At 40.7% G+C, this 22435-nt stretch overlaps 1 long non-coding RNA gene across 1 annotated transcript in view; it reads left to right on the top strand.

Annotated features, from left to right (window-relative positions):
• The first annotated feature begins 433 nt into the window (after positions 1–433).
• The window catches only part of LOC309650936, a 43757-nt gene continuing 21755 nt past the window's right edge, over positions 434–22435 (top strand). Inside the window, exon 1 of the long non-coding RNA XR_014257836.1 lies at positions 434–13371. This is a non-coding gene — a long non-coding RNA (uncharacterized lncRNA). The remainder of the gene's footprint in view (positions 13372–22435) is intronic.

Genomic DNA, 22435 nt, shown 5'->3' with positions numbered 1-22435 from the left:
ATGTCTGTCATGCAATGAGTACTTTACTCCTTTGCCACTGCTGCAATGCATGATTTTAATACATGCTGCTACAGCAAACATTTCTTCTAAGCCAATAAACTCAACCTTGAAGTTCAGCTTCAAGATCATGACACCTGTTACTTAAGTCAGTGCAAGCATGGTCAAGTTCATGGCACTTGCCTAAGGAAAAGTCTGTAGCAGAAGGCACCTCAGATTCTTCTCCCCATTACAAAATAATCCTTTATAAACTTGACTCTTTAAGATCTCAAATTAAGAGCCTGAAGACTCCCCTATGATCACCGCAGCACTGTTCACAATAGCCAAGACATGGAAACAACCTAAATGTCCATTGACAGATGAATGGATAAAGAAAATGTTTTATATTGTGTGTATATACACACACAAACACACACACATATACACACACACACACACACACACACACACACATATACACACAGTGGAATATTACTTAGCCATAGAAAAGAATGAAGTAATGCCATTTGTAGCAACATGGATGGACCTAGAGATTATCATACTAAGCGAAATGAGTCAGAAAGACAAATACCATATGATATCACTTATACATGGAATCTCAAATACGACACAAATGAACATATCTATGAACCAGAAACAGATTCATAGACATAGAGAACAGACTTGTGGTTTCCAATGGGGAAGGGAGGTAGGGGTGGGGGATTGAAGGATTGGGAGTTTGGGATTAGCAGAGGCAAACTATTATTTATAGAATGGATAAACAGCAAGATCCTACTATATAGCACAGGGAACTGTATTCAGTATCCTGTGACAAACGCTAATGGGAAAGAATATGAAAAGTTATACATATATATGTATAACTGAGTCACTCTGCTATACAGAAGAAATTAACACAACATTGTAAATCAACTATACTTCAATAAAATTAAAAAAAAGAGCTTGAAGACTCTCTTGGACCTATGGCTCAGCGACCTGCTCAAGTGTCTTCTCCATCACTGAGAGCCCTAAGATAGCTCAGGTTAATGCTACAGAATAACTGTGAAACACCCCTCATCCCTCCCTATAATCCAGGATCTTGACAGGGAGGCAAGACACTTACACAACTGAAAAAGCACATGTAATTCAGACTTGATTATGTGTAATTAAAATCCTAAATGGATTTTGACAAATCACCTGGGTGGACAGAATAACAGCCCCTCAAACAACGTCTGTGCCCTAACAGGGCAAAAAGACTTCTCAAATCTGACTTAGATGACAGGTCTTGAGTTGGGAAGATTATCTGGGTTACCCTGGTAGGCCCAACCTAATCATGAGTTCTAAAATTTGGAAAAGGCAGAACCGTGAACCTAAAGATGGCAGCATGAGAAGATGAGTAGTCCTATTTGTGATCTGAGACGAAAAGGCCACAGGTCCAGGGACCTGAGCGAATTCTCTGGGAACTAAGGGCAGACTCCAGCCAACAACCAGGAAGGAAGCAGGGACCTCAGCCCTACAACCACAGGGAAGTTAAGCCTGCCAACACTTGAATGAGCAAGAAAAGGGATTCCTAATAAGAAGGAACAGAGCCCTGCTGACACCTCGGTCTTGGCCACATGAGACCCACGTCAGACTCCTGACCAACAAGATTATAAGATAGTAAGGTTATATTGTTTTAAGCCACAGAATGTGTGGGCATGTGTCACGGCAGCCTAGATGGCCAATACACCACCAAAATGAGTGGCAAAAGTAATTTAATTATTCAACTGGCATTTGGGAAAGGAGACGGAAGGATACAATGTTTGGGAAGAGCTTCACCGACATGAAATTTGAGCCGGCTTTTTTAGGATGAAGGAATTTGAATGACCCAGGTTTAAGAGGGGATAGCATTTCTCCCCAAGGCAAGTTCAGAGATGAGTCAGATCAGAGCCCTCTGATTAAAGCAGAAGGCTTGGGTGGGGAAGGACTTGGAATTAAGTCTAGGTTAGAAGTGTATTCTTGGGCTTCCCTGGGGGCGCAGTGGTTGAGAATCTGCCTGCCAATGCAGGGGATACGGGTTTGAGCCCTGGTCTGGGAAGATCCCACATGCCGCGGAGCAACTGGGCCCGTGAGCCACAACTACTGAGCCTGCACGTCTGGAGCCTGTGCTCCGCAACAAGAGAGGCCGCGATAGTGAGAGGCCCGCGCACCGCGATGAAGAGTGGCCCCCGCTCGCCGCAACTAGAGAAAGCCCTCGCACAGAAACGAAGACCCAACACAGCCAAAAATAAATAATAAAAAAAATAAAAATAATTAAAAAAGAAGTGTATTCTTGAGGACTCTGCATGCAGGATGAGAAATGAGAGGCATCAGAGGAAATTCTTGTTTCAACCCCCCCTTACAGAGTAGCTGCTTGAGTTTCTCTGTTATCCTCGCAGAGGCTGACCTTGTGGCATCCCACTGCCCTCCTGCCTCTTCCACACCATCAAGGGTATCAACCACACAAGAGCCAAGACATGGAAGTAACCCAAGTGTCCACTGATGGATGAATGGATAAAGAAGTTGTGATATATCATGGAATATGACTGACCCATAAAAAGTGAGGAAACCCTACCATTTGTGACAACAAGGATGGACCTTGAAGGCATTGTGCTAAGTGAAATAAGTCAGACAGAGAAAGGTAGATACCGATCTCATTCGTATACAGAATTGAAGCAAACAAAACTCACAGAAAAAGAGATCAGACGTGGGGTGTCAGAGACAAAGTGGGGAGAGGGGCTTGGAGGGAAGTGGTTGGGGAGATACAGATTTCATTGTAAGATAAGTGATTCTGGGGATGTAATGTACAACAGGATGACTATGATAGACACTGCTGTATTATACATCGGAAAGCTGTTAAGAGAATAAATCCTAAGAGCGCTCATTGGAAGGAGAATTTTTTTGTTTGTTTTATGTCTATATGAGATGATGGATGTTAGCTGAGTCTCTTGGGATCATCATTTCACAATATATGGAAATCAAACCATCCTACTGTATGCCTTAACCTTATATTGATACAATGATGTATGGTCAATTATTGCTCACTACAACTGGAGGAAATAAAATAAGAGCACCAACCACAAAAATAAGAGTGAACATTTATTTAGTGATTACCAGATGCCATGCTCTGTACTAAGAGCTTTATTCACTTTGTACGCTTTAATCCTCACCACAAACCCTCTTTATAAATGAGTCAATTGAGGATTAGAGAAATTTAATGATCTTGTACCAGGACACAGCGCTAACTAGGGGCAAATCCAGTATTCAAATCCAGGCAATGAAATCCTAGAGCCCAGAGTCTTAGCCGTTTTGTACAGTGCGACCCATGATGATCAGACATGCAATTTGTTTTTCCTGCCTGGAGAATATTTTATGAATGTGTATTTTATTAGGCCCCTATAGGCACAACAGAGGTTATGCACGCTAAGGGCTATGTAATCAATTCTTTTAAAAGTGAAACTGAAAAACAGATCGAGTTATTCAGTCAGGTGAGATGTCTAGAATGGCCCAAGCATGATTCATCCAAAAATTGTTTATATATTATAGCCAAAAACACCAGCTGGCTACAAAAAGGATGATTCAGCGATCAAATAGAAACCTAAACTAAGTTGCATCTGAGTCTAAAAGAATGCCTGGTATTTTATGCCACGATAGAGCCTGCCATGCCCACCATTTGATCCAGAGTGAGGAGCAGCTGGGGCTCCTGGAATTTAATAGGTTAACAGAACTGCTTTTGTGTCCGTCTGCTGAAATGCCTTCCTTTGCTCCCATAACTCTTCATACACTGTCGTGACTTGAAGGTAACTGGACATCTGAAAAGAACCTAATAACCCTGCACAAAGCTGAAAGAATGAGAGAACTAGTGAGTGAATACACATTCAGAGAACTGAAGGGCAGCATCGTGACGTTAGCTAAAGCTCTCCAAGAAACTCAGTCATGCCTTTCTGTCCTACGACAGGCAGCCTGCCGGGTAGTGCTTTATCAAGTTGAGCTTTATAAGTTAGAAGCTTGCACTTTTGAGTGAGAATTAGTAAAGCGTGCATTAGTTTGTAGAATGGTAAATGCCAAGGCACCTAAACAAAACTCATCTATTTTTGTTTAAGGGTAAGAAAGATGACACATGTTAGAAGAATTAAAACGTGATAAACTGATCACTGGAATTGAATTCACTGTTAATGGCAATTAAGTTGCAAAAAATAGAAAAGATGTTCCTAATAATGTTTTATTGATGGTCCATAAAAATTATCCCAAGTCATTTCTTACCTAATTGAGAGCCAACATTGTTCCAGGAGAATAAATTTCTGTTTTGTTCTTATTGTTTGATTAGATTTAAAATTGCTTTTGATTAGGGAATATAAGTATACATATGAAATTTCAACAGATCAACCCTCTCACCCTCATCCATGTTACTTAATTTTTATTCCTTTGCAGGCAAATCAGCTACTTTTAGATTGCTATATAGAGCTATAGATCTATAAATCTACATACCTATATATATAGACCTATCTACATACCTAACCATTCACACAGGGAGTTTATTACTATAAAAGTCATCACTGGGCGATGATGGCTAGAAATCCACTTTTCCACAGGTAAATAGATGGAAAGCATTTTAAAACAATTTCTTAAAACATTAATTTTTTAAAATGTGGCTATGAATGAAAATAAATGCAACAAAGGGAGTGTAGATTGTTAGTCTTATTAGTTGGGAAGGACAGCTGGATGGTAGTGAAAGCACAGGCTCAAGAAACAGACTTCAGCTACTACCTGGCTCACCACTCTGTGCCTTGGGTGTCCCATCTGTAAAATGGGGATACAGACAGTGTATACCTCGGACGATTACCAGGACAATCCAGGTAACCCGTTTTGCACAATGCTTGGCACGTATTAAGGACTCAAACTGTAGAAGTAGGAACGAAAAATTGATGGGGAAGAAGGAAGAAAGCAGTTATGGGTGTGAGAGTGTGTGCACACCTGCAGGTGCTCAAGCCCAGAGTAATTCCAAATAACCTCTGTCTTTTAGAAGTATCTTAGGTACTCGCTTTCAGAAAATGAGGGTACTTATTCCTTTTTAAGCTCAGGAAACATGGCCCTGGAGAGCTCATTTACAAATTTGGAACTTGAGACTGAAAACTTGATTTAAATACATTTCTCACTTTTTCCCAACAATGGATTATAGTAATTGATAAAGCCATATCAGAGTTTTCAGATCTCAAAGACTTAGAATCTAAGTGATAGGTCAATAAACTATTGGTGTCCTCTGATGCCAACTTTTGCCCTAATAGATTGCTCAGGCTATTATACTCAGGCTATTATGAGTCTTTATTCCTTATGATTCCATTGGACATCTTCAGCTTCCATACTTCTTTGGCATCTGTAACCTTTCTTTATCTGCTCTCTCACATTTGAGGAATATAACAGAGGATATTCTTTTAAAAGGCCCAGCCTTCTCCTTCTCAACCACCGTGCGCCAACATAAATTTTAAAAGGCCAAGGAAAAAATACTTGCAACTACAGCAAGTGGACACCAAAACGTGCATCTCTGCCATATCCCCTGTCATCACCACCACCAGTTAAGCCCCAACTCCTCTGGTATCACCAAATGCCCTGCAGGAGGGGAGAGGTTGGGAAGTGATGACAGAGGCAGGAGAAACTTAACCTGTTGGCAAACAGTAGAGAGACTTGAAAACAGAAGAAAGCAGCTATATCCAGTTCCCCACCACCTCCTCCTCAAAGGACCTCACTCTCATCAGTATCACCTTCGCTCCGCTGACAACCCCCTGACAAGGATAAATAGACGTCAAATATGCTTTTGCTCCTAAGACCTCTCGGCATTGGTAGGGAACACAAATGCAAAACTCAGGCTAAGTTAATCTCCTGCTCTAGCACTTAATGAAAAAGCCACAGAATATAGGCTTCCAGCCCAAGCTGTTGGTCTTGCTCTGCCGGGTTACCAGCGCCCTCTAAAAAAGTAGGCTGACAAAACGAAGAAAGCCACTTCTGTTCGCATTTTCACACCCTATGAAACACATGTTCTGTTTATAAGCAAACATGACGCCAGGGTTATAGGATCTTTGTGGGATACATGACAACGAAAAGACCTCTGATTACAGGATTATGGTCTCCACGTTAAAAATTTGGTTGAACCTGTAAGCAAGTGAATCAGGGCCTTGCTTGGAAGAGATTAGACAAGCATGCAGTGACTTTGAGCCGCGGTGTCTTTCCTAGAAAAATCAGTGCTTGCCCCTGCCAATCTGAAACTCTAAATGCCCGGGCCCAGTGTAACACAGGTTCAACAATGAATTCCTTCTATTTGAGAGGGGTGTTGTCTGCTTTGCAGAAGAAAAAGATGGTTACTTGGGGGGTCACTTTTGCCTTTACAAAATTTAATGATACCAAAATGAAAAATTCTACCCAGGACAAAATCCCAAATTATACATATGGGTCAGCTACACTCAGTGTACTGCAGTAGTTAACAGTTCAGCGCTAAAATCCAATGATCTCTCTCTGCTTACGGGATGGCAATACTAGCAAATGCTCTGTTGAGCACATGTGAAGCTTAAAGAAAAATCGTGTTTATCAAGTTCACAGCATAAGGCCACACACCTATTATATACTCCATATATATTAGTGATACTTTTTCTAGCTGTCTTGTGTCCCTATTGATTGCTTTAAGTCTATGTTCATATGGAAAGCATTTACCGTATATACTCTGGGTTCTATGTGGGCAGAAACTTTACGGAAGGGAGAGAGAATGTAGCAGACTCCGGCAGAAGAACTAGGAGGGCAGTAGAGAGATTTTTAAGGGCCAATCGTCTATACTTTCTCCATGTCTTTGAACGTAAACACTTCTCCCTCAAGAAGGAAATAAGCCTGAGGGAATCAGAGCTAGGAATCTGTTTATATTCATGTTACAGAGAGCTAGGAGTGGAAAGAGCCTATAGCCTCTCGCAACTCACAGTTTCTTCTTTGAGATTCCTTTCACCAACTGGGTTAAATCAAATGTTTCCGGCTCCTCTCTTGCTGTTTTAGGTACTAATCCCAAGTCTCCAAATAATATTCTGAGTCTTTCCCAGCATGTACTCATCAAGGAAGTAGATGTAGAGTGAAAACCTTGGAGGGAGCTGGCTGTGTGCTTCACTGGCATATGTGACATTAACCCTCCTTATCCACCACTTCCCCGCTGAGCTTGGAGATGTAGCTCACGTGTGGCCATTCACATCCAGGGACGGGGCTGAGTAGAAAACACATTTGGCTTTCTTTTATTATCTTTCATGTCCTGGAACGTTATGTTTGCAAATATCATAGTCCCTAGCTAAAAAATGACTGAAAACCAACCCGAAAATATGTGGATTATAATCTCAAGCTGCTTTGGGCTTTCATTTTCTTCGAGAATTAGGAAGCTTCAGGCTCTGTGTTTTGTTTTTCTCTTTTTCACATAATTCATTCAGAAAAGAGGCACAATGTGATGTGTCTTAGTCATGTACAAAACTCTCCTCCTTTTGTGGAAAAGAGGAAATATTAAGATGCACAGTTGTGATGGTTGGGAGATGCTTGTTTTGGGTGTGCCCCAGCAGAATGTTTTTCTTCCTCAGTGGCACTGCTTTTTTGTCTACTTTCGTGGGTTTGTGAGACACGTACCTAAGAGGAGGACCCTTGAAGGTCATTTCTCTCAAAACAACCCAGCTTTCTCCACTCAGCTTCTGTCTGGCTTCCCTCTCTTGCTCTCTCTTTAAACTGAACATGACTGAAATTAAATGAATCCACCTGTTCTGAAAGCCTATCTCCTAGTCCCCAGTGGGTGCTATTTGAATTTTATTACTTTTTAAAGATTCACCCATGCTTTCGGTAACATGAAAGTAAATGACCTCAGAGGGGCAGCTTTTAGGTTGAAAAGGCTTAGACTCTGAAGCAGCAGCTTTTGTAATCCCTCTCCACTTGAAAGGCTGCAAAGCCTCGCTGGATGTATGTTTCACAAGTTCTCTTCTCCTGTGAAAAATGAGGATGTTTATTTCTTTGCTGAAATCGTAAAAAGACCCAGGTAGAAAAAATTTTCCATTACACGTCTCCTTTCCTGTCGTGTCACTGTGGGTAGAATAAATGGTCAGGATCTGATCGCAGTCTTGTAAATGGGAAATAACTCCTGAGTGATGGCAAACGTCACAGCTACCCACCCCCATCCTCATGTCTCTGTAGGCCCCGGGAACACTTCCCACAGGACACCATGCTTCCCTTCACGACTCTAGGGTTGCTTTGCAATGAGATGGATGCATGGGATACAGTCATTTGGGATACTCAGCCTCCAGAGAGTTCTGGGCTGTGCTGGGGGTGGAGAAGGTGCTTCAGTGCCAACGCACAGCTCAGCAGTCAGAGGTCCAGGATGGACAGCTGCTGCCTAGGGTTTGCCTCGTAAGGGCTGCTGTCTAGTTTCAAGAGAAACCTCAGGGGGGAAGAGCAGGGGACACGCCTAAACCTGCCTTCAAAAACTTGGCTTTGCTTCTGCATCCTGCAGAGCTGCTGAGTTTCTAACTGGGGATGCAGACGGTTCTAATCGTCTCCCTTCACATCTTGCCTGATGCTCTACAAACACAGAAAGTCAGTTGGTTTAAAAAATGGTGGGTTGAGTGGAAGTAATTGACTGCCCCCAGCCCCGCACCATGACAGTGAGAACAAGGCCTGACTTGGCCAGAGGGTAGTCTTATCCGAAGAAAATACCCATGCTTGTAATCAGCTACCTAAAGAACAAGTGGGGTGCTAGTCAAGACCTCAAATTGTGAGGAAACCTCTGACCACATAGCATAAAAACATCAATGCTATTTTCTGCTAATTGAAACCAAGTGCAAACGTATTTGGTTTCAAGATGTTCTAAAATGTTGTGCGATTATTTTGATGTAACTACAGACCAAAATTTGCATCGATCTGCTTTTACAAATGAATTTTATCCAACTTTTCTGAGCTTTCACTAGTACTGAGGGGCTTTCACGAGTACTCCTTTTGAATTCCTCTAGCAAATTCCCCACAATTACTAACAAATATTTCCAATTGTCTTCTGTTTCCTACCATTGACTGATCATCTCTCTCTTTCAATACATTTTTGGTTCTTTACTGGAAAACATCCAGGTCACATCAGTTATTTATTGTGGCACAACCACACTCACAAAATTCAGTGGCATAACAACAACTGAAAAACATCATTTAATTTGCTCCCGATTCTGTGAGTTGGTTTGCCAAGTCTTAGCTAGGAAAGCCTCTCCTTCATCCGGTGGATGCAGTTTGGTCTGGACGAACCAGAATGGCTTCCTTCACACACCTGGTCCCTCAGCTGAGCTGTAGCTGGGATACTGAGACCTCTCCTCCTCTTTCATCTTCTAGGTCCTTCCTCTTCCTGTGGGCTTTCACCCTTCAGGACATCATTCGCTCCATCTGGTCTCTCTAGCAGGGTAACCATACTCATTTATATGGTAAATCAAGACTCCAAGCAAAAAAAGGCCAAATCTGCCAAACCGCTTAAGCCCGAGGCCCAGAAACGATGTATATAACTTCTACCACCTTCTAGCAACCAAAGCAATTCTCAGGCCAGGGAATACTGAAGGGAAGAGGAAATAGTCTTCATCCCTTGCAGAAAGAGCAAAATCCACATATAAGGGTGGGAGGAATCACCGGCATCTAATGTTTGCAGACAACTGACCACATATATCATACCACGAGTTCTAGAAATAAAAACACGGGGGCCAGGGTGGCAGGGGAGAGGAAGGAATACATGTAGGAATTTAGTATACCTTAAATTGTATGATGCAAATAATTGGGGAAACTGATCTAGTTAATAAATTGTGTTGAAGCCATTAGTGAACCATTAAGAGAAAGAAACCCAGCTAGCTGAAAGAATGCAATGGGATAAATAAAGATGTACAGAGCCATAAGAAATACTTACTTTTTATCAGAATGTGGAAGAGAGATTAAACAAACAAAAAAGACATAAAAGTAAATTCTGTCTGGTCTGACAAATCTTAACCACATACAAACTTTATAGGTAGTAGCAAAAGCTCTCAGGTTCTGCCTCTACTTAAAATGAGAATACAAGAGAATGTTGCTCTCACCCTAAGAATGAGGGCAGGAAAGCCAGATAATTTATAAAATCATAACCTTTGAGCTTATCACAAAACAGAGGTTACACGGCAACCAAATGAACAGAATTCCAAAGGGTAACAGCAACTCTAAAGAGACATCAAACAAAACATTTTCACCTGGGGCAGAATCAGGAATGACGCGTCAGCCAGCTGTAACAGCAGGTAAGAAAGCAACCAAAATTTTAGCCAGTTTCCAAAATCCAATTACAGGCCAGCATGACAACCTAGAATACCTGGGAGCCCCAGACCTGAAGGAAGTACACATTCGCTCGCAAGCGCTTTTTCATGGACCTCCACGGTGTTCATCAGACACTGGGAACAGGGCTTGAGACCCAAGAGAGCCCCTTTCAGTGGCACTCAGCGTGAAACCACACCCACTTTCTTGGAACCTTCTTTCCTATGGAGTAAACATCTCAAGTCACTAGGGAACGGGCAGGCAACCTTTCTGTCCCAAAGGGTCAAAAATTCACTGCCTCATAGAGAAACAAAACAACAGGCACCAGCTACTGAAGGACCAAGGATGGACAGACTTCCCTCCTGCCCACAGTCACAAGCAAAGGTAAACCTCTGCGTAGAAGCAAAGAGGTTTGCCCCCAGGTACGGGCAGCCCCATCCCCGGCTGGGGGAGGGGCAGACACTCCTGCTGCCAGTCTAGACAGTGGTACCGGGCTGCTGGGGAAGAGAGAGAAACAAAACCCTTCTGCTTCTGCGGGAGAGACAGGAGGGTTCCTCCTCACGTCCCAGCGGAGGGGTGGGAACACTGACAGTGTCCCATCCCCAAGTGGCCGGCGCGCCACGCCTGCCCGAGGCCGGAACAGGAGGATAGAGAACTCCCCTGCCCACCACAAGCCCTGCAGCAGGTAACAAGTGACAGCAGTTCATCACTGGGCGATGAATAAGAACGTAAAGAGAACTCTTACCTGTTGATGTCGGGCAGCACCTGCAGAAAGCTTAGGTCGGAGCAGGGACGATGAGAAAAAGCCTCGCGCCACGCAGCCTCTGCGCAGGGCACGGGGTCATGGCGGCCCCGCACAGAAGGAATTTAAAGGCTCCGTTCGCCTAAGGCAATTAGCAACAGCAAAGCCCAATCTGCTTGATTACCAACTAGATTGACTCAAGCACCCACACGAACAATCTGGAAGAAAGATAGGTGTGCTCATTTAAGGGCATACATGCTGGTATTTACCTCAGTCTCTACTGTTGTATGTAACTGATGTCCAGTCTTCAAACAAGAATGATAGAAAGAGGAAGGGAGAGAATGAGGGGGGGAAGAAGGAAGGAAGGGAGGGAGGGAGGGAGGAAGGAAGGAAGGGAAGGAAGAAAGAAGGAAAGAAAGCAGAGATAAAGCAGTAAACAGAGCCAGATTCAGAGATGAGAATATATCACATAGGGAATTTTTAGAAGTATGATTAATATGTGGAAATACTTAGAAATAATTTTGACAAAATAGACACAATATCTGAAGACTAAAAACTATACAACATTGATGTGAGAAGTCCACTTTGAAAAATAAGTTACATAAATGGAAAAATATACTATATTTATCCATCAGAAGGAAGACCCAATATTATCAAAATGTTATTTCTCCCCAAATCAGTCTATACACTGAACACAACCCGAATCAAAATCCTTCTACGTTTGTGTGTGTGTGTAAAATTTGACAAACTGATTCAAAATTTTATACAGAAAAGCAAAAGACCTAGAGTTATCAAAACAATTTTGAAGACTAAAGAATGTGTGACGGTTTGTAAGATATAAATGATATGTTTGTTTGGAGCATATAAAGAGAGGACAGGCTGTCCATGTAAAGACAAATGTTTTCTAGACACCTGAGAGGTGAAAACAGGGACTGAATTTTGCAAAAGAAGTTGAGGCTGAACTTGGGAATTTGAGAGCTGTGAACCCACGAGTGATGGCTAAAGATACTGAAACCTAACCGAAAGAAGGAACTTAGAGAAAGACGAGTAGGGGCGAAGCACCCTTGGGAAATGACCAAAGCTAGGGCTGCCAGAAGAAAGAAGACTCCCCAGATGAAACAGGAAAAGAGAAGTCAGCAATTAAGAACAGAAACCGAAAAATGCAGAATGAGAAGCGGAAGGGGAGAGTTTCAACAGGAAAAGGGGGTAAATTCTGTTTACTTCTCAGAGAGTCAGGGGAAATATGTTTAGAGAAAATGCAGTCATTGGGATTTAGCAAAAGGAAAGCTTCAGAAACTCCTGGAAAGAGTCACAGTTTCTGTAGAGGGGAAAGAGGCAACTCACAAGAAGGAAGGCGAAGGAAGGCAATTGTGTAAATCAGCTGAGTAATGGAATAAAGCAGGGAGCTGAGGGGAATGGTCGAAGCGAAAGTGAATTATTTTTTGATGAAATGGTAATAAACTTTAAGAACAACTAACAAAATATACATTGTGTTTTATTCATCTCTGTGTCCGTTGCACTGTTAATACCACAGGGTCTTGCTGTTTGGATAGCTATTTCGACAAGTATGTAGGCGTCTGCACAGCAGCTAAGGTTGAAAAGCATTGATCTATTCATTTTTGGATGCAGAACTTAAAGTCATGAGGGGTGAGGTAGCTTGATCCAGGTCACCCAAGTTAAGGAAGCCTGACCCCGACTCCTGGTCAGAAAGTTGCATTCATTCCCTGCTGCCTCTGAAGAATAAACTCTGTCCTCTTTTGGAACGAGCTGATTGAACTGTCCCCATTTCTGAGATCCTTAGAGACGTGACACCTACCGGGAGGAAGATATCCGTGCCTGACATTCTTTAGGTGTTGAGGGGTCCCCTCCCTGACTTGCCGGGCTGTCTTTCCCAAAGCAAATTCTGGATGTGTGAAAAGCCCGGATAGGAAGAACTGTTTAAGTCCATCCTCCTTTAAAAAGCCAAGAGCCAAGGTAGAAATCTATGGGGAAAACTTTCTGGATGAACAGCTATCTTAGTTGATAGACATGTAGCTCCAAAGCACAGGGAAGCTGAGAAAAGTTTGAAGTGTCTCCAACATGTCACATGGCTCTGCCCGGGCCAAGCCAAAGCTGCGAGTGTGCCCCTCACATGACGCTTGAGTGAGTGATAACTCATAGCAGGTGGGAGCAATGAGAGAAAATGGAAAGGGAACCATGGGACTGAGGTGTTTGTTTTGTTCTGTTTTTTATACTCCCCTGTTTGTCCTCATTAAGTCCTTTGAATATGAAGCTCTGTGTCACCTCCTTTATTATTATGAGAAGTGGGCCATTCAGGACTTTCTCTCAATCTCATGGTAAAGTACCCACCTTTCTTTTTTCTTTTACCTCGTAGGATGCGTTGTCTAATATATTTCAATTCCCAAGTTTCCCCCTCCTTGTAAGACTCTTTCTTTCTTTTCTGAGAGGTCATTGCTTAATGCCTCAAAAATCTGACTTCTCACCATCATTTCCTCTTTGGTTCACCGTGGTTAAGACTGTTTCTTTTAAGTTCTCTGGTTACAAAAAAACCTGGAAATTGTAAAATGTCCTGTGGTATTGTTTTTCCTTTAACTGAAATAAATATGTTCCCAGGGAGATAGGTGTTGATCTGTTGTCTTCTTTATACATGCTAGAATTCCACAGACACTGGTTGAAAGTAAGGAATACCAATATGGTCTTGTCTAGTTGCCCTAATTGAGAGACGAAAAGGAGGGAGTGATTGAAAATGTATATGCCTAAGATTTCTAGCATTTGCGGCTTTGGAAACTGTTTTTGCACTTAAATGGGAATATATCTGTGGTCCTTGTGCTGGGGGATATGGCTTGTAATAAGATATTGAAGATAATTTCTGATCACTTGGCCCATGAGTAGCCACAAAGCTGTCTTACCATCCACCCCAACCCCTCTTCAACAAGAGGTGAAGGTTATAACTTGAGAAAAACATCCCCGATGTTTTAGCCTGAAGGAATCAAGACCTACAGTGTCATTTAGGAGGAGGAGCAGTAATCAGTTAAGTATTAGAGTTTCAGATCCTTACTGGGATGGATATTGAATCTAAATTTAGACCAAATACAGAACAGGCTTTCACAAGACCATCCGACTTAGCAAACTATCAATACTTCAAGTGTCTCCAACAATTGGTAGCACGTTGGAGAAAGACCAACCGGAAAGGTATGCCTACAGAAAACCCACTATTTTCTTCTGTCTGTTGGAAAATGTCTATCTCTGAACTTTATCGCCCCATTATTTGTCCACTATTTTTTTTTTTTTTTAGAACTTAAATTTCTTTATGCAAATCAGTACTTCTCTCTTTTTTTTTATTAATTTATTTATTTTTGGCTGTGTTGGGTCTTCGTTTCTGTGCGAGGGCTTTCTCTAGTTGCGGCAAGCGGGGGCCACTCTTCATCACGGTGCGCGGGCCTCTCATTATCGCGGCCTCTCTTGTTGCGGAGCACAGGCTCCAGATGCGCAAGCTCAGTAATTGTGGCTCATGGACCTAGTTGCTCCGCGGCATGTGGGATCTTCCCAGACCAGGGCTCGAACCTGTGTCCCCTGCATTGGCAGGCAGATTCTCAACCACCGCGCCACCGGGGAAGCCCCTGTCCACTATTTTTTAAAATATAAATACGAGAGTGTGTTTTATCCCATTATCTGCTCATCTATGAATTCATCTTGTGTTTATAAGACTTTGGATTTTGAGAGTGTTTTCAAGCTCCTGAAGCTCAAAAGCTCTGAAAAATAAATGTATTTGTTTGTTATTGCCATGGATTGTTAACAGATGTCATTATACTCTCCGGTGAAAGGTTTAGGTTCCGAAGATACGTAAATCTGGGTTCAAATAGACTGAGCTACCGAAAATTTTTGAGAAACTACCCTTCTAAGTGTGAGTTTCCTCATCCAGATGATAGGCCTGCATGTGGTACCAAAATCATACGATTGTTGTGAGAATAAGCTGAAATTACCAATTTCGATGATTAATGAGTGACATGTAGTAAGCACTCAATTGATGATGAGGATTACAGCTAATTTTAGTTAATTAATAAAATATGACATTACTAGATTATAGTTGAATCAAGATTACAGTACAAGGATCTCTTCATTCGTAATCATTTTTTGAAATAATAAACTTGATTCCCCCTTATGTTAATCTACTGTACCCAGATAAATATTGAAAGCAGAAATATCATTTTGAGCTTTATGTAAGGACATCAAGCTATAATTAATCAACAAGAGTGAGAAGTAGATTTACAGACACCAGCCCTGGATTTTGATAGATCAGGCGTGTGAAATTACAAGGTATTGATTTAAGCAAAACACACTCAATATAGCCTCTCTTTATAGCCTCGGTCTAAATTACAGCATTTTGTAGTGGATTTATGGCTTCTGAAGAATAACTCCACTGGAAGAAGTGATTGTTTCTTGATGTCTCACTGGAGTGAGGTTATTAGTTTTGTACAAACAGCACCATGTTCCTGGTGTCATTCAGCAAAAACTGTTATCTGTCACTTGGATAAAATCTTATACACACAAATATTGCCCCACAACTTTGCAGGGCACAAAGTGGAACATAAATCCAACGTAAGATACAACAGAATCAACATTCCAAATGATCTCACCAGACGGGAGCAGTGACATTTAAGAGAACAAATGTAAATTCTAACATTCCGATTCAAAAATAGTCACTGAAAAGATACAAGATGGGAGGAATCAATTGAAGTCATTTCCCAAAGAGAAATCCAGGAAATACTACAGTTATCCAAGAGGATAAGGCATCTGTCCCCCCACCAAACGGTGCATCATCGTGTTGTGTTCCTTCCTCCTTCCCAACTGCATCCAGGAACACCTCCATCTAAATAAATCAATGCGTATTAATGCGTAAATCACCAAGTAGTTGAAGTAATCCAAAACACGGAGTGGATCTAAAGCAGATATCCTTTCTGACCCCTGTATTCTCTATTTTTAATGAGGTCAACATTTACACACACACGCCCGCCATCACCCGACTTAGAAACCTTTTTGACCCTTTCTCTTACAAATAGTTAGCGAACAGTTTCCTTTTCTTGGCTCCATCTGCCCAACTTTTCATCTTAATGTTGACGCCAATTCTCATTCTTTTGGGGGCTCCTACCGCCCAACCTGTTATTCTGTCTCCACTTTCTCCTCTGTAGGGTCTCTTTGTTATGCCTCATCCTTCTGAAATGCACACGGGATCCTAGCATTTCTCTGCTTAAAATTCTTCCATAAATACCTGTAACCTAGAAATCAAGTCAAGATGCTTTTCCCGAGCATAGAAGCCCCCTTTTAACCTCCTCGGTAGCCATGTATTTCTATGTTCCATCATGTTGAACCCTTGAGCTACTTCCCTCAATATCCCAAGCTTTCACAAGTCAGTGTCTTTTGCATGTTCCTATCTTTGTCTAGCATTACTCTCATTTCCTACTTCTTATATTTTTCATGCTTCAAATCTAAAGGCAGAAATCAAATCTGTATGGGAAAATTAGCTGATTTATCCTCTGTTCCCTTTTCAATGTATATGCTTTGTCTCATACGTGTTCATGTATATGCCTTTTTCTCAAGCAATGATGAACATCTTACAGTTTTATATCACAGTGGTGTACCACCAGCCTCTGTAGACTAACCGACACACTGGTGATACAAAGATTTGAAAAATGAATGCATTATTTGGAGGAATGGGCATATCAGATAATTAGCATAAAGTGATTCTTCAAGCTGAATTGTGAAATTTGGAAGTCATCATTGATTAGATAATTTCCATGCTATAATCCTGTAAAGTAATGACATTCCTTTGTTTTGAGTAAATAAAACAAGACTCGGGTATAATTCGGTGAAGAATGCTTATGACTAGGTCCTTAGTATGCTTTTCTCTTGGCATGTGACTTTCTCCCTAAATTCTACAATAAGAAGCATGCATTTATCTCCCACATTGGAAAGCCTTGACCTAATTTTAAGGAAATCCTAGAAGAATCTGTAGCCATTAACTTTGGGGCTGACGTTTCCGAGAAACAAATCAATCAATATGTGTCAGACTGTCACAAAACTGCAGGCACATTTCCAGGATAGGAAAGCAAATGGCCACAATTTCACCCACGACTTACTCCCATTCTTGAGCCAATAATTGCTAGGGAAATACTATTTTTAATTGAGCAAGTGATTCACGTCTCTTGAGTACAGAACATGCATTCCACGCGGTGCAAATCACCAGCTGACGATAGCTCAGAAAGTATGCTGGTCGGCATCTCTATCAGAGCTGGGTGTCCCAAGTCCTGAAATGACATGACATGTACCCAGTTGTTCTTAAGAAAATTTCTAGAAAATTCTCCGAACGGTACATATTGATACATCGATCTGCTGTTGGAAAAATGCCTTCTTTGGGGGCCTTAGCATTTTAATCTTCTAAATGGCAATCTCCCAAGAAATAGGTCACCTCACCAACACGGCAATACCACTGGTTTGGTTGGTTTCCAAGGATACTGAAGGGAAGGTAGACACATTGTAAAATGGAGCCTTTGCCTAAAAATAAGAGAAAATTATAGAGATGGGGAAGTCACCGATTAATTGCATTCACCACAGCAGTCCATTTAGAAACTGAGGCTGTGAGATGATAAATTTTCAGAGGTCCCTGATATTTTCTAATGGTGAGTTTGAGCCTCAACTTACTCTGGGTCCTGTTCGATGATTGTATCAGGAATTTCCTCTTTGAAAACCATGATTTTAAATAGGGTTAACCTGTTAGGGAGGAGGAATTCTAAACCGGAGGGAGACTAAACTGCTACAAACTACACTGCTACTCATCCTGAGTTGTGTTTTCGCTTACTTGAGCCCTGCCCAGCCACTGATCCTTGTGCAGAGCTGTCTGAACCACACTCGGAGGGAAGACTCACAAAAAATAATTGAAGAATAAACCTTCTGCCCAGGCCAATTGGGTAAATTGCCTTTGTGCTTTTCCATGACTTGCTTTTGCCAGATAGAATACTTGGCACTCAAGACAGTGGTGTTGGACCAGATTTTGGAGCAATGGGGTTTTTGAAAATGATTTATTTTTTCCCTCTGTCACAGACAGTTACTCTGGCACAGATGGCTTCTCTGAATGATGAGCCCAGAGTCTTTTCCATCAGATTTTGCCATTGTAAAAATCTATCTGCTGTAGTCTCTCTGACTTTTTTCTCTGCATATCCAAGAGAAGATGTAAGAAAGTTTAGAATGAAGACCAAATTTTCGCCCCAAACATGTGTAGCTCCAAGGCCTTCAGAGATGGCTCTGTGACTGTGATAAGCTGAATACTTCTTTCCCTTCCAACCCTGTTCCTCCTATGAAATTCCATCTTCAACAAATAATGTTAATAGGGGAAAAAAAACAACTAGACAAGAATGGAAAATTATAGCTGTCTTTCCCTGGACTAATAAGCAAGCTTAGATTGGGTTATATAAATGCTCAGTACTTGTTGTGGACCTTTCCCAACAGATCAAGACCTAATTAGGAACATCATACTAACATGGTAGGAGGAATTACCTTAAGAGAAATGATTCTGTCAGAAGTTGGCCACGAAGACAATGCAGGCAAGATCTCAGGGGATATCTAGTTTCTGTGGAAGGAAATCTGCCTTTGGAAAAGAATCGACTTTTCCTGAGAAACAATTGTGTGCCATAAATGTAAATCTATAAAGTCCTGAAGACTTTGTGGACCCTTAGCCCCATTTTGCAGATAGGTAAACTGAGAATTAGAAAGTTGCAGGAGATACAAAAGATCAACTCTCAGTTTGAATACCGCAGAGCTCTGCACCCTAGGATGACATACTCCCTCCATGTAAATCACATGTGGGATACGGCGATTAATGGGATTTTGGTGGAGAGGAAAGGTGATAATGATGCATTCCTTGAGATCATTAACAGAGAAGAAAGATGGAATGATGTGCCTGGCATAAGAAGTCACTCCCCCAGGGAGCTACGATCGCTAATGGAGAAAACGGCAGTGATAACTGCAAGATATAACGACACCACATGAAACTCAGCCAGAATTTGAGCCCATCACAGCAAAATGGGGCACAAGGAATCATCTAATTCCGCTGAACAGATTTGGCAAGAGAGGACAAGAATGAACATGACCATTAATCATGATTAATTATCGTACTTCTATCTGTCACAACTGTGCGAGTTACCAGTATACGGTATGGGATCTTTAGAGGAGTATAAATGTATTCCTACATTTCTGTATCGGTGCATTGTATACTTTGGGTACCTAAAATTAGATTCAGCAAAGATTCTATACGAAATAAATAAGTGACTTTATCAGGAAATACGGACGTGTGTACGTGTGTACGTGTGTATGTATTTTGTGTGCACCAGCCACACAAAATAAAAATTGCACTGGGGATAACCCTGTCAGAGTTTTTGAGAGCCTTGACTCAACTCTGTAATTTCTTTTTTTTTTTTTTTAAGATTTATTGATTGATTGATTGATTGCTTGCTATGTCGGGTCTTTGTTTCTGTGCTAGGGCTTTCTCTAGTTGCGGCAAGCGGGGTCCACTCTTCATCACTGTGCACGGGCCTCTCACTATCGTGGCCTCTCTTGTTGCGGAGCACAGGCTCCAGACGCGCAGGCTCAGTAGTTGTGGCTCACGGGCCTAGTTGCTCTGCGGCATGTGGGATCTTCCCAGACCAGGGCTCGAACCCGTGTCCCCTGCATTAGCAGGCAGATTCTCAACCACTGTGCCACCAGGGAAGCCCAACTCTGTAATTTCTGACAAGTCATTTCTCTTCGTTGGTGATCAGTTTCCTCATGAGCATGTTGAAACAATGGCAACACAGCTACATTTCCTCACTTGTAAATTGGGAGTACGCAGGAGACGATTTTGAAAAATAAATGAGAGATAAAGCACTCAGTATAGTCCTGTGCCATAATGTCAAACTAGTACTCACTGCTATTTTTTATTATCAATCTGACGAGCTAGTTGAGCCAGATGTGCTCCAAGATTCATTCACCACCCCCCGCATCTTCATTTTTCACATCATGGTCCCTTGGTCCATTTTTTTAAAAAAAAATCTCTGTATATTCCTCCTCTCTTATTCATAAGAAAGCCATATATCTTACTTGTCATTAATATCCACCCCACCCCTGCAAGGAACGATATATGCTTTTTGTTCATTTGTTTACCAAGTTTACAAAATATATTAAAATTGACATCTCCTTTTAATGAGTGAATCAGAAAAAAGCAGTAAAGGCCAACAAAAATGAGATAGAACGATCTAAAAGCTCATAACAGCCATTTGCAAATCCTCCTGAGTTTGAGGACAGATACTATTCCTTTTCAAACCTTTGTTATGTATGTAAGCCAAATATATACATAAACTATTCAAATAATATTTATAAAATTGCTTCTTTTGATCAGAGTAGCCATTGATTTATTAATTTAGCTTAAAACATAGTTCAACAGTAGTAAATAAGGCATAAATGTGAACTCCAATTATGTTATTTTAAAATGTCATTGAATTCACAATGAAGTACATATTAGAATAGCTGGTTAACAAATTGAAAAATTCAGTCTCTCAAATCTCTCCCTATAGTAAATTAAATCCCGATATATATATAAAAAGCGAAATATTTTACAAGAAAAGCTAGGTGAAAATACAAATGAATATTTGTTAATGACCTGGAAAAAACAAATCAATATTTGCTACCTAAAAATTTCAAATGTATACATGTTAAAAGTATAACAAAAATGAAAAGGTAAAAAGCAGAATGGGAAACTATTTTACAAAACAGGATAAGAAAGGAGCTATATATAACTTTATTAAAAATATAAGAATGTCTGACCGGGAAAAAATCTGGACAAAAATATGAAAAGGCATTTATAAGAGAAAATCTACAAATAGTAAACCAACATGATAGAAAGATTCAATATAAATACAAGCAAAATAAAACAAAAGAAAGGCATTTATAAGAGAAAATCTACAAATAGTAAACCAACATGATAGAAAGATTCAATATAAATACAAGCAAAATAAAACATAAGAAAGGCATTTTTTTAGTCTTTTAGATGTCATAATCCGCTATTGGTGCTTGAAATTACTAAAAGCCATTTTAGTGTGAGCAGCAAAATATATCAAAGACGTTTGAGTGATCACACCTTTTGACCAGATAATTGGACTTCTGCAAATATGCCTTACGAAAATTATCTGAAATACAAACACTTTATGTACAAAAATGTTGTTTATTTTGCTAAGAAATGAAAGCATCTCCATTGCACAATACTGATGACGAAAATGTTACATGCCTTTAAATATGATGGTAGTGAGAATCAGAAATAATGCTTATGATATCTATATGTGTGTATATATACACAGGCGCACACACACATATAATGCTTAAAATACAGGAATCTGGGACAACTAAACATCAACATGCAAAAAAAAAAAAAAAAAAGTGAATCTAGCCATAGACCTTACATTCTTCACGAAATTAACTCAAATAGGTCATAGACCTACATGTAAAACTCAAAAATATAAAACACCTAGAATATGACATAGGAGAAAATCTAGAAGACCTCGGGCTTGGTGATGGGTTTTTGATACAACTCCAAAAGGCATGACCCCAGAAAAAGGCTCAATAAACTGGACGTCATTAAAATTAAAAAACTTCTGCTCTGCAAAAGACACTGTCAAGAGAATGAAAAGACAAGCCACAGACCAGGGGAAAATATTTGCAAAAGACATATCTCATTAATGTCTGTTATCAAAAATATACAAAGAACTCTTAAACCTCAATAAGAAAACAACTCGATTAAAAATGACTAAAGGTCTTAAGACACCTCACCAAAGAAGACATACAGATGGCAAATACGCATGTGAAAATTTACTCCCTATCATATGTCATCAGGGAAATGCAAATTAAAACAATGAGATACCACTACCTGATTGTCAAAATAGCCAAAATCCAGAACACTGACTACACCAAATGCTGGTAAGGACGTGGAGCAATAGGAACTCTCATTCATTGCTGGTGGAGATGCAAAATGGTACAGCCACTTTGGAAGATAGTGTGGCAGTGCCTTATAAAACTAAACGTACTTATACCATACAATCACTCTCCCTGGTATTAACCTAAAGACATGGGAAATTTATGTCTACATAAAAACCTGCAAACAGATGTTTGTAGTAGCCTTATTCGTAATTGCCAAAACTTGGAAGCAACCAAGGTCAAAGATCCTGAGGCAGCCCAGAATGCAGGGAATAAGAAAAATTCAAAGATGGCTAGTGTGATCATGGTATGGATAAAAAAAGAGTGATTAATATCATTGTATGGAAACCTTTGTTCCCATTTTTGTTTATCTATTTAGAATAGATTGCTTGAAGTGAAATAATT

The sequence above is a fragment of the Balaenoptera physalus genome (assembly GCF_965194825.1).
Source record: "Balaenoptera physalus genome assembly, chromosome: 20".
NCBI lineage: Eukaryota > Metazoa > Chordata > Mammalia > Artiodactyla > Balaenopteridae > Balaenoptera > Balaenoptera physalus.
The sequence above is the reverse complement of the archived record's forward strand: the minus strand, read 5'-3'. Positions and strand labels throughout refer to the sequence as shown.